This window comes from Limulus polyphemus, unplaced genomic scaffold (assembly GCF_000517525.1).
Source record: "Limulus polyphemus unplaced genomic scaffold, Limulus_polyphemus-2.1.2 Scaffold1501, whole genome shotgun sequence".
Classification (NCBI taxonomy): Eukaryota; Metazoa; Arthropoda; class Merostomata; order Xiphosura; family Limulidae; genus Limulus; species Limulus polyphemus.
In genome coordinates, this window is record NW_013667111.1 from 17,938 (window position 1) to 29,969 (window position 12,032).

At 31.6% G+C, this 12,032-nt stretch overlaps 1 pseudogene; it reads right to left on the reverse strand.

Annotated features, from left to right (window-relative positions):
- Window positions 1–12,032, reverse strand: part of LOC106463850 — a 207,876-nt pseudogene that overhangs the window by 16,486 nt on the left and 179,358 nt on the right.

The following is a 12,032-nucleotide window of genomic DNA, read 5'->3' on the forward strand; positions in this document are numbered from 1 at the left end:
CTCTAGTACAAGCCCACTATTCAAGGATTGACAAAAAATAGTAGCAAATGGCTCACATATCCAATCTTTAACCTCCTTCAAAACCCTTGGTGAAATATTATCTGGCTCAGGAGCCTTATCATTTTTTAAACTTCCCAATATTTTCTTAATGTTGAAAAATACCAAAGCAATGCAATGATGTAATGAACCATCTATGAATAAAAATATTTACTAAAATTGAGTTCATTAGGCTTAGAATTGTATGGCATTACAGAGAGGAATGTCTGATCTTCATGTTGGATACTTTCATGATAATATGCGTTTGTTATTCCATAAGTTAATCAGGCGATAAGATTATAAATGTGAAAGTTCTAACCAATTTGATTTTGCATCATGCATGAAAAATAATTTAGATTTGTGAAATTTGTTGTTGTTGTTTTTTTTGGGGGGGTGGGGGACTTTAAACAGAAAATATTTAACAAATTTTTACTTTATTTATGAAATGTATTCAAATTAGCAGTCACATACCACAAGCAATACCTGAATGTTTCTAATTTATAAATAATTTGGAAGAAAGTGTATTGAATAATTACCTCTGCAGAGGGTGTACATAAGAAACTAGACTTGTGGTGAGAAGGTTATTTTTATTGTTCCATAATACAAATACAAATGTGCAAAAAGAAAGAAATAACAAATGTAAACAGAGGAGCCCATCAAGCCCTAGGATATGTGACAAAATAACCGGTCTGCTAATATAGGCTGCTCGGTAATACCACAAGTGACTATCTCCCTAATATGACAGAATGTTAATCAGTTCATCTGCAAACAAAAATCTTCTAGTGAAAAATCTTCTTTTGCAAACAAAATATCTAGTGAATGAACACCATAATCTGGATTGAGAGCTTTAAATCTCAGACTTTTGTGGTTTTTGCCAATCATGGTTAAATAATCTTCAAGTGAATACATTCTCCACTATTCAACAGTTATATTATTTTCTAAATTTTCAGTTTGTGTACCCTATTGTAGATTATATCTAATTCTAAAATATTAACGTACTTGTGCAAATAATGTATTAACAAATAAAAAACAGATATACGCAATTAAAAATTTCTAAGAAAGAAAATGCTATTATAACCACGATAGTGGTTCATTCATAATAGGGATTGCAAGGAATTGCACAAAACCATAATAGAACGTTCAGGCAAAATGCACCTTAAACAATAAACATTCAGTTCAAACAACACTTTAAATCCTTTACTACTGACTGCTCAGACAAAGCCATTCTGCAGGGTGTGTGTGACAGGTGCGAATACACCCCCCACTGAGGTCACACACCCCTTTTGTTGAATTGCACCTCCTATCCTTAATAACATAAATCAATACATGTACATTCATTGTTAACACCCATTTAATACAACGATCTCTGACTCAAGAAGTAAACTTCATAATAAGTATGACAAGTTAGATTACCGTAGTTTATAAAATTAATTTGTAAAGATGTGCATGATTGGTTGACTGTCACACAGTGATAGAAATGTCAAGGTAAAAATATACCAATTAAAATCTTCTGCTGAAAGTGTTTATGTCTGTATGCATTAGGTTAGCATACATGGCCACATGGCAAAAATAAAAGCACTGTCGACACTCATGACAGTGTCATGGCTGTGTAGGATGACATGGATTCTAAATAATAAATGTAGCTAGGCCTAGATAAAATTGATAAATCTATTGTTACATAACATCATCATATCTACTAAATCACCTTACAAATGGCTGCCTCCTGGGTGTCAGACCATAAAAGATTGTTTCAGCAAACTTCATAGCAGGTAGACTAGATCTCTAAGGCCTAGACTTACATATCTAGGCTTAGTTCAAATAAGGAACCATCAAGGGCTAGATTATCTGAATCTAGATGTAGGCCTAGAGTATATCTACTAGAATCTAATCTAGACATCTTGGCTAGATCTAGCCTAATAGACCGACTTTCCACAGTCTAATATGGATTATAATGCCGACTGGCTGGCCCAATGTAGACTGAGTACACATTGTTTCTTTAACGATTATTATGCAAAAAACATTAATTTTACAAAAGTAGTCTTACATAGAAATGACAAAATTGTTTTTAAATAATGAGCCTTTTTTGGGGAACATTAAAAAAAGCTGTTTAAAAAATCGATTTGTGAACACAGATGAAATTGTAACTCGATTTGCCAATTTACATCCATGCAGGATTGAGCTGGACAATCTACTTTCATGAAGTGAAATTGTCAAGGTCACAGAAAATAAAATATATAAGAAAATTTACATTTATGTAATAGGAGGCAAGGTCAAGGTCACAGAAAAATTAAATTTTACACTTTTGGCCATTTTTTCACATTTGATCTCTAGATTTTAAAATTTTTCTGGGGGAGGATGCCCCAGGACTTCCCTAGGGTGGTTGTCTCTCTACACTCCGCAACCAGAATACACTCTGGCAACATCTCAAGTTTTGCACCCCTCCCAAAAAATCCTGAGTACGGACGTGTAAGACTGTGTATGCACACGCTAGACTTACAAGGAATATTAAATCAAAACGGCTCATTTGTAATTCTTCTTCTCCTTATTATTATTATTCTCTTGCCAGCTTACAACAAAAATGGCTTGGTATATTGCCCCCAAACCTTTACAATCCCTATTTGCAAGTTTTTAAATTCCCAATTTTTGTATTTAAATTCTTATTGTGAATTAGGAAACATATATTTACATGATGGTGACGTTTTTGTGGAGTTTCTGTGGATGAATCTGATATAGAGTCAGAGGACTTTCTTTTGGTAGTAACTGTGCTAATCGCATCAGCTAGAGAAGTAGGTGGGCCTGAAGAGCTCCCTGGTTGGCTGGAAGTGTCAAGTCCCAACTGTCTGAAGAACTGATCACCTGTACCTGACTGATTTGTTGTGTGAGAATCTGTCTCTCCTCCACTTTGGTTACTTTCATTTTGATTCTAGAAACACAATCATTCAAAAAAAAAGGTATTATTCATTATTCAGAAATATTTTTTATCTTTACAATTTACTTCTTGATTCTTACTCTTATTTTCTCTTCTGTTTTCCATTTTTTTCAATATAGTTCAATCAATTTATAATTAAAATGTTATTGTTATTAAATTATCCTTGAAGGATTTGTTTAAAAATTAAATAAAACTTAGAAGGATCTTTCTATGTTCATCACTTAAAAAATAAGCAAGAAAAGACAGATAATTGACCAAGAATTAAAAAAATTATATATTGATATGAAGGGGACACATGTTGAAGAGGAGTAACAGAGGAAACTTAACATTTTTAAAAATATTTTGTTGGAGATAGAAACACACCAAATCCACCCAAAAGTGGTTAAGGTATGGATTACCTTCAAATAAAACCAGACATAAATACTAAAGACTGTATGAAAAGCTATAAAATACACAAATAAAAATGTTAATATGAAATATTCTTTATAATGCAATATCCAGAAAAACACGACAACTTTTCCAAACTACCAGAGTGAAAGATGTAGTGTAAAATACGAACCTGTCTAGAAAAAGATATCAAAAGCTATAGCTCAGTTACTATGTACAACATTGAGAGGACACGATGCTTTAGAGTAATGTTAGTTTGGTTCAGACATAGCACTTGTACAACTAATAAATGTAAAGTCATGGAGAGCTGATTTGTAACCAAGTAATTTTTGTGTTTACAAGCTGAGGTACCCATCCTTTTTCCAGGTTATGAACTTAAAAAATGTGGGGGGTGGATGCTATGATAAATGATGCCAAAAACCTAACTTTCACACAATTTATTTATAACATATTATTACAGTATTCATTATTACCTCAACAAAATATATACATTTAAAACATGGTATACACTGTGTGATGTTCAGGGTGACTTTGTAGGAAGAGGTAGTGGTCAAAGTAGTGGCAGAGTAGAGGTGCTTTCTGTTACCCACTTTCAACATCCACCTCTTAATGTCTTGTACACTGTTTCATGTTATTAATTAATTGACAGTCATTGGCCGCAGAAGAGTCTTATGAGATGAAGTTGTAAAATCACAGGTCAAAGTAGGAAGTGGGTATAACTCAAAAAACGGCTCTTCCCATCAGCATTATGGTGGCTGTTGTCGTAGCAACTTCATCTGAGTTAATGTATTATTGTAATAGTGGTGTCCTTTTTTTTTAATTGCATTCCTCCGTAGAGAGTGCTGGCGCACTCTCCGAGATATACAAGATGTTTGTGTGCCTTCCCCAAATTGTGTGTATGTTGTGTTATGGAAAATTTAATGTGTGTATGTGTTTTCTTATAGCAAAGCCACATCAAGCTATCTACCATGTCTACCAAAGGGAAATGAACCCCTGATTTTAGTGTTGTAAATTCCGAGACTTCCTGCTGTCCCACCAGGAGATGGAAAATTTAACAGTTTTTTTTTTATTGTTTGGTGTAAGAACATGGCACTATATGTGAATGTAGTTAATGTTAACTTATGTAAAAGATAATACACTCTCAATAACAGCAATAATGGGGATGAGGGTTTGTCGACCCCCCCCCCCTCCATTAACATGCCCCTTGTTCCAGACTATCATCCTAGAAAGTTGAGATTGGTCCAGTAACATAGGAGTAGTTTGATAAGAGACAGACAGACAGACACATAGATTTTTTGTGCTTAGTATATATATAGATGTAATAGTTATTTTTTTCTTCCTGGTGTAATGATGTGGTGCCATCTATGAATATAGTCTCCAGCCTAGGTGTAACTATTACTTACTGTTGAACTACAACTATTCACAGTCCTGATGTAGCAATTACATTTGAATTACAGCTATTCACATAGCCTTGATGTAGCAATTATAGTTGAACCAGAACTACTCACATAGCCCTGATGCAGCAATTATAGTTGAACCAGAACTACTCACATAGCCCTGATGTAACAATTATAGTTGAACCAGAACTACTCACATAGCCCTGATGTAACAATTATAGTTGAACTAGAACTACTCACATAGACCTGATGTAGCAATTATAGTTGAACCAGAACTACTCACATAGCCCTGATGTAGCAATTACATTTGAATTACAGCTATTCACATAGCCCTGATGTAGCAATTATAGTTGAACTAGAGCTATTCACAGTTCTGACATAGCAGTTACAGTTGAACTAGTGCTATTCACAATGGTAAACAAACTTTTGACAGACACATAGTCTCAAAATGTTCAGAAAAATTAACAATAAGTTATTTTTTAGAGCAAAAAGACTCTTTTTATTTCTCTCAAACATTGTAGTTTACTACTGAGTCATGGAAGAAGCCAAACAATAACCCTATAATTAATATTTGGCATTACAGCCCCATTGTTTAATAGTTAAAATAAACAGTCTAAAAAAGGAAATACATAAATAAGAACAAGAATAATTGATGTGAGAACCAGTCCCATCAACAGCACTTTTTTTAAAAGAACATAATTAATAGTGCCATGACCAAAAGATTTTGATCATTTTACAAGTGCAAGAAAAATCTTTGAAATCATACAGTTATCATTTATTTATAGTTACTGTATCACCAAACTCTACCACAATTAAAGTTCTTCAATTTAATGATAGCTTTAACAAGCAGTTGTATATAGATTATTACACAAAAAATGAATTAATGTTTGTTTACACTATGTATAACTTAGTAGACCAGCCTTTATTCAAAACATTTGAACACGGCCTTAAGTTTTATATTAAAAAAAATTTTAATTCGTATTTACTTTTAAATTTAAGCCAGTATAACATTTTTTCTAATTGCACTCATGAACTGTAAAGGTTAATGGAAGTTTAAAGCTGTAAGTCTGAAGATGATTTACTGATAATATATGCTCTCACATTAGTGTTATTTCATTGGTGCATATATTTTTCTTTTCATAACATTTAAAGGTATTTTTGCTTCATACAATTGCTATCAACATACTGTAAACAGTTACAACTTAACATGGGTATCAGCAGTAATCTTATGTCAGAAATGTCACTATTTTAGTAACTAACATGCTTTAAAACAACTTGAAATAATAATTCCATGTACTGTTGCTAACAAAACATTCAAAATACTGGTGACTCAAATACAGAGAAAAAGTTTCAGAATTAACAAAATATTCTTAAGGTTTAAATTTGTAAATCCATTCAAGCTTAACAAATATGCAATGGTCTTAGTCCTGTCTGCCTCATGTGATATATGGCATAGGTTACAAGATTCTGAATATTTTCCCAAGCACACACATTTTTTGTTACATAAAATAAGTTGTAAATTATAGATGAAGAATCAAAATAGTAGAAAATATGCAGGATGAAACATTTTAAACCTATAAGCAACAAAGATATTTAAATGATTTATCAAGAGAATCATATCTATGTCTGGACAAACAAAACCTAATAAATAAAATGGAACAAGCTGGCATTCTATTGCACAGTTTATACAGTACAAACAAGTTAAGGTGGCCTTTATTTAAGCCAGCAAATGATTAATTTAGTAAGCATAAGATGAACAGTAGTTACAGATGATAGTACGAGAAGAATTCAACCACTTGCTGAAAGTTGTAAAGTACAAAAAACAGAATTCTCTCATTGCAACAGCTAGCTCACAGTATGAAAGAAACAATTTTGAGGAAAGACAAGTAATGTGCAAGTCATACTTTAAAAACTGATGTGAAAAGCAAAATAAGGCACAGCTGAATTACAACAGACTAAAATGAACTAAACATTATGTTTATTAACTCCAACAGTGTAGACAGTTATGTGATACAAAATAAGATTATTTTAAAATTTACTATTACTGTTTTAAACTCATATTATTAATTTTACACCACTTAGTTAAATAGCACTGAACTAATTCCTACACCATTTCATTGAAGAAGAAAAAAAAAGGCACAAACTAAGAACAATTAACAAAATTAGTTAATTAAGTATAAATAATTTATGCAAGTATTTATAATTTATACACTGGAAGTAAAATGTACCACTGTACTAAAAGCTGAGTCATAACGATAGAAAGAAAATCTACTTTTGTGTCCCTAGGCATCTGTTTTGTTCTAAAGGTGAGAGCAAAATTAGTAAAAGAATATCAGGAATGTAATTTCAGTAACATTCTTATAGAAATAAGAAAATTATGAAATTGTTGTATACTAATAATTAACTTCTATTTTTTGTAAAGGTGTACTTTACTTGTATATATACACACACACACGTGTGTTCTTCTGCTTGGAGTATTAAAATGCTTTGTGGCTAAAGTAGATGAGTAACTAATTCTACAATTACTGAAGTATTTTAAAACTTTTAAATCTTAATTAAACATCTAGTAGATACATCTTGAAGTTATTATAGCATTAAGTGATGAATGGACATAAGTGACAAAAGAAAATCTGGTACATGTACCACACTTGGAGTTGCAAATGAACAGAAATTTTTAATTTGGACTTAGCTATTTCAGGAAACTGCTACATGTAAGCCAAAAACACATAGCTGAGAAGAGCATCAACAACTGTTAAAAGTACTATCATGAAACTGTTTTTAGGATGTGACTTTGCTTCATATAAAACATTTTGTTCCATCACTTTCTTTTTCTATGCAAGTACAGCATAAGCAAGGTGAAATTTTATAAGACATATAGAAAAAAAATTTAAACAAGTACAAATGTTATGTTGTTAAAATGTATAAGGTTAACATATGTAGCAATAATAAAACTGATGTCTTATGAGTTTAATCTATATAAAAGGAAAAACAAAACTTACTTGATCCTGGGATTCTGACTTTAGAAATGTTGGAAGAAGCATGTCCTGAGACTTTCTGTAACTACTTTCACAGTCATCATCATTCAGAAGCTACGAAGAACACATAAAACCTTTCAGTTATGAAGTATAATAATGAAATGTTTGTCACATTGAATTAATTCCAACACTGATACTTCTTTGGTACCAAAATCTTGTATACAAAGATTAAACAAAATTTGACCATAAAAAACAATCCCGCAGAACCATAATCTGGTATGCTGACCAATGAGCCATGATTGGTTTCCAAATCTGATAGAAATAACAAGAATATGAACCTTGACAAAAAAGAAAACAATTCATTAACAAAAAAAAAATAATAGTAATTAAAAAAAAAACTTCAATATTAGGAACTTCTTAACTAGGGCTCGAGGAACAACATGAACATGCACAGAATGTGTGCTAAAAAATTTACCTTACAGATATGTTTCCACTAAAAGACAAAACAGTATACATGTATATGACGGATGACGGAAATATCCGTTAGTTGCATATATATAACAAAAACTTTATGCGAGTGACGAAAATGACCGTTTTATTGTGATTGGTGGCAGCTCAGTTTTATCTGTGAGTCAGAAAATGGCAACTGAGCTGCTCCTGCCACAGTTAATGGGTTAACAGTGTTATGAAAGAAAAAGAGATCTTGATGTTCTGGTTGATCAGTCTCTAAAGCCATTCAAGCAGTGTGCTGTTGCTAGTGGTAGGACAAAATAATTTTAAGTTGTATCTACAGAAATATTGAATACAAGTCTAAAGATGTTATAATTTCATTGTACAGGTTACTGGTTAAGCCACATTTAGAATATTGTGTTCAGTCTTGGTCTCCTTACCTTAGGAAAGACACTGAATTGTTGGAAAGGATTCAGAGGAGGGTTACTAGAATGGTGCCTGGAATGGAGGGGTTGTCCAATGAGGAGAGGCTGAAATCTCTCAAATTGTTTTCTCTTGAAAAAAGAAGAGTGAGGGGGGATCTGATGGAGGTGTTTAAGATAGTAAAGGGGATTGATAGTGTTTATGTATCATCATTTTTTTCCGTATTTAATGGTGAGAATGGTAAAACTAGGGGACACAAATATAAATTTTGGCAGAGTAGGAATCATCTTCAGCTAAGACAGTTTTATTTTTCTTAACAGGGTGGTTGGCCTTTGCAATGGGTTGCGTTAGGATGATGTGGAGGCAGTAAATTTAAGTGAGTTTAAGAAAAAGCTTGATAAGTATATGAATGAAAAGGGTTGGGTTTAAAATTTTATCATTATTATATTTTTTAATCATTTTAATTTACTTTTTTGAGGATGGAACAGCCGAGATGGACCAATAGGTCCCATGTTGTCCCATAATATTATATTATGTAATGTAAGGCCTTCAAAAGAGGATGAAGTGTGGATAGATAGCAAAGAAGAAGTTGAGTAAGTAAGTAATAAAGACAAGGAGATGAAGAGTGAGAGTGAGAAAGAAAAGCAGGAAAATAAGATATTCCCAGGGTGAAAAAAATGATTTAAAGATGAAAGCTCATGCAACAAGGTAGCCTAAAATAATGCAAAAAACAAAAACTGGAGAAAAATAAAACAAAAGATGAATTCCTGTGTAATCTAAGCAGTGACTCTCTGTTTGTTTTGCTGTTAAGCACAAAGCAACACAATAGACTATCTGTGCTTTGCCTATAGACTTACAGCTGAGACACAGGAGGCTCCAAGCAGTGAAAAACAAAGGTGAAATTACCTGATCCTCTGTTGGGAAGAAGAAAGTAGATACAAAAACAGGCATGTAAACAACAATGGTAAAACTTGTCAAAAGATGGAAATCTTGGATCCGACATCAAATTGGAAACAACCACCTGATGTACAATAGCAGCAACATCACTAACCATCAAAGTGCCTTCAGTTACCATTACAGTATTTGGTGACTTCTGTTGAGGAGTGTCAGAACCTCAGGAGATGTCAGAAATGTGTAAACTTGAACTTGTAATCCAGATGATCCACAAAATCAATTTATTTTTTCAATGAAAATTGGCCTGGTAATGTTGATGGTGCATAAGTATAGATAATTTGCCTAAGTACAACATTAAAGAGAACTTAACAAAACATACACTGGATCAAAACAATAAGTAATAATACTGTCAAAAAAAAATTATCACAGACATTGGGACACATGTCCCAAAATTATGAATTTCACTAAAAGAAAAACTCAAATTGAAGATAATTCAAATCAATGTTCTAACTGAGATGTTTAAGATTTGGTATCTTTATTTCTTATAATCAAGAAAATTAAAGAAAAACAGACTACACAATGAATGGTTATAAAAGTTTAAAATAATATGTACAAAACAATACCATCAATTCCTAAGACAACACACATTTGAACACAACTCCGCTGAGGAAAGGATGAGCCTCTGTTCAGATACTAGTACTCATGAGGATTACTATGCATGGAGGATGGGTCACCCTTTTATATTGGTGGAAGGCTATAGTCTAATGATAATTACATCATAGACTGGTGCAGTACATGTTAATATGTGCTGGGCTAGGATTTTGCTCAAGGTTGTAGCACGTGCAAAAATCTTCATGGAAGTGATATGAGATAATAAATCCTTGTTGTGCACAGAGGTAAGTAAATGTTTCTGAACTAAAAATTTAGATTTATTTTCTGAAAATATATAAAACCTAACTAACATTCCATAGGATGTGCAAAAAATAAATAACACAATGACACCTTTATGTCACTAAAACTAAAACAAAAATTCAGATTGAAGTACATTCTATTTTGAAACAAAAGTTACAGTGAAAACTTTTAATTACCTGCTGGTAGCATTCATGTTTGTTGAAGCAATACTTCTGTTAAGAGTTCCTTCATCAATCTTGGCTTCAATGTCCCTGTAGCTTGTTACTAAGCAAGACTTTAAACCTTCAGCTGAAGAATCAAATATTTGTATTCAATTCAGTATATGTATATTAATATGCACAAAACCTATACTTACTCTAAATATTCCACAGTGTAAATAGAATCATAGATATAATATTACTCTTCATAAATTAATATCATTACAAAAGGAATCTGGAAGTACACAGTCTAACCTTGTGTTACAGATTGTAATGTACAGGTAACAACTCTTTTTTGTTTAAAACACGTACAAATGCATCAGTTCTGCAGTTAAATGCTTTTATACCACATAAAAGTTTAAATAAACCATAGAACTACTTTTGTTTGTTCTTCATTTGAACAATATTACTTTTGAGTAATGTACCCATTAATTACTTACCAAAATACATATCAGAAAAATATTTTTTGTGCAATGAAGACCTATTTAAATAAAAGATTGAAACAAAACAATTTTTCCACTGTACAAGGTTAATAACAAAAAACTGAAATATCTTTTAAATTTATAAATATGAATGATTTGCAAGATTCATATAAAGCAAACAGGAAGCTGATGTAAAATTCAAAAAGAATACAGAAGATTAACAATTTTAAACTAGTTTGTGATTGAAACATTTTTTAACACCTCAGTATTGTATATTATAACCAATAAGAAATAAATATTTAGTTAATTATAATAAAAAGTATTAATTTTTTCTTCTCTAAATGTATGCAATGAACTTATTGGGAACAAATATATGAAAATGAAAAGTTAACTATAATGTTGTATATGCAGCCCACTGATACAATCTCACCATAAAACCCTTTTTTAGGATGCTCTCTAATTTTTAATTGTTTCTTCTTATTTCCGTCAGCTCCAAGTAAGTCTTTAGCCACTTCATTGTAGATTTCCAACATACTGAAGCGAACCTAAAGATCAAAATATTTATTATGACACCATGTACACAAAGAAAGTGTTATAAGAATGCTATTCTACATATGTTTTTTGTGGATGCATACTTATACTTTAGTTGTAAATACAATTAATTTTATTATAATGTCAGATTTACTACCAAAATGGAATACATTTATTTTCAACTCACATAATTTTAAAAGATATCATAATGCATATTTCTTTTACTTAAAAATATCCACTGGATAGCAAATTACAAAACTAAATAACTAATTGCAGAAAAAATACAACCATAATTAAAGGCAAGCACTACAGGACAGTTGGATGCTAATTAAAATCTAACAATATATGTAACTAAAATATCTAAAGTTCTATATTCATAGTTACCAAATAACAGAACAAGTACTTTAAAAAATATTAAAAAAAACTGTTACTGAATCATAAAACCTGAAAATAAACCTACAAAAATATCTAAAAATCTT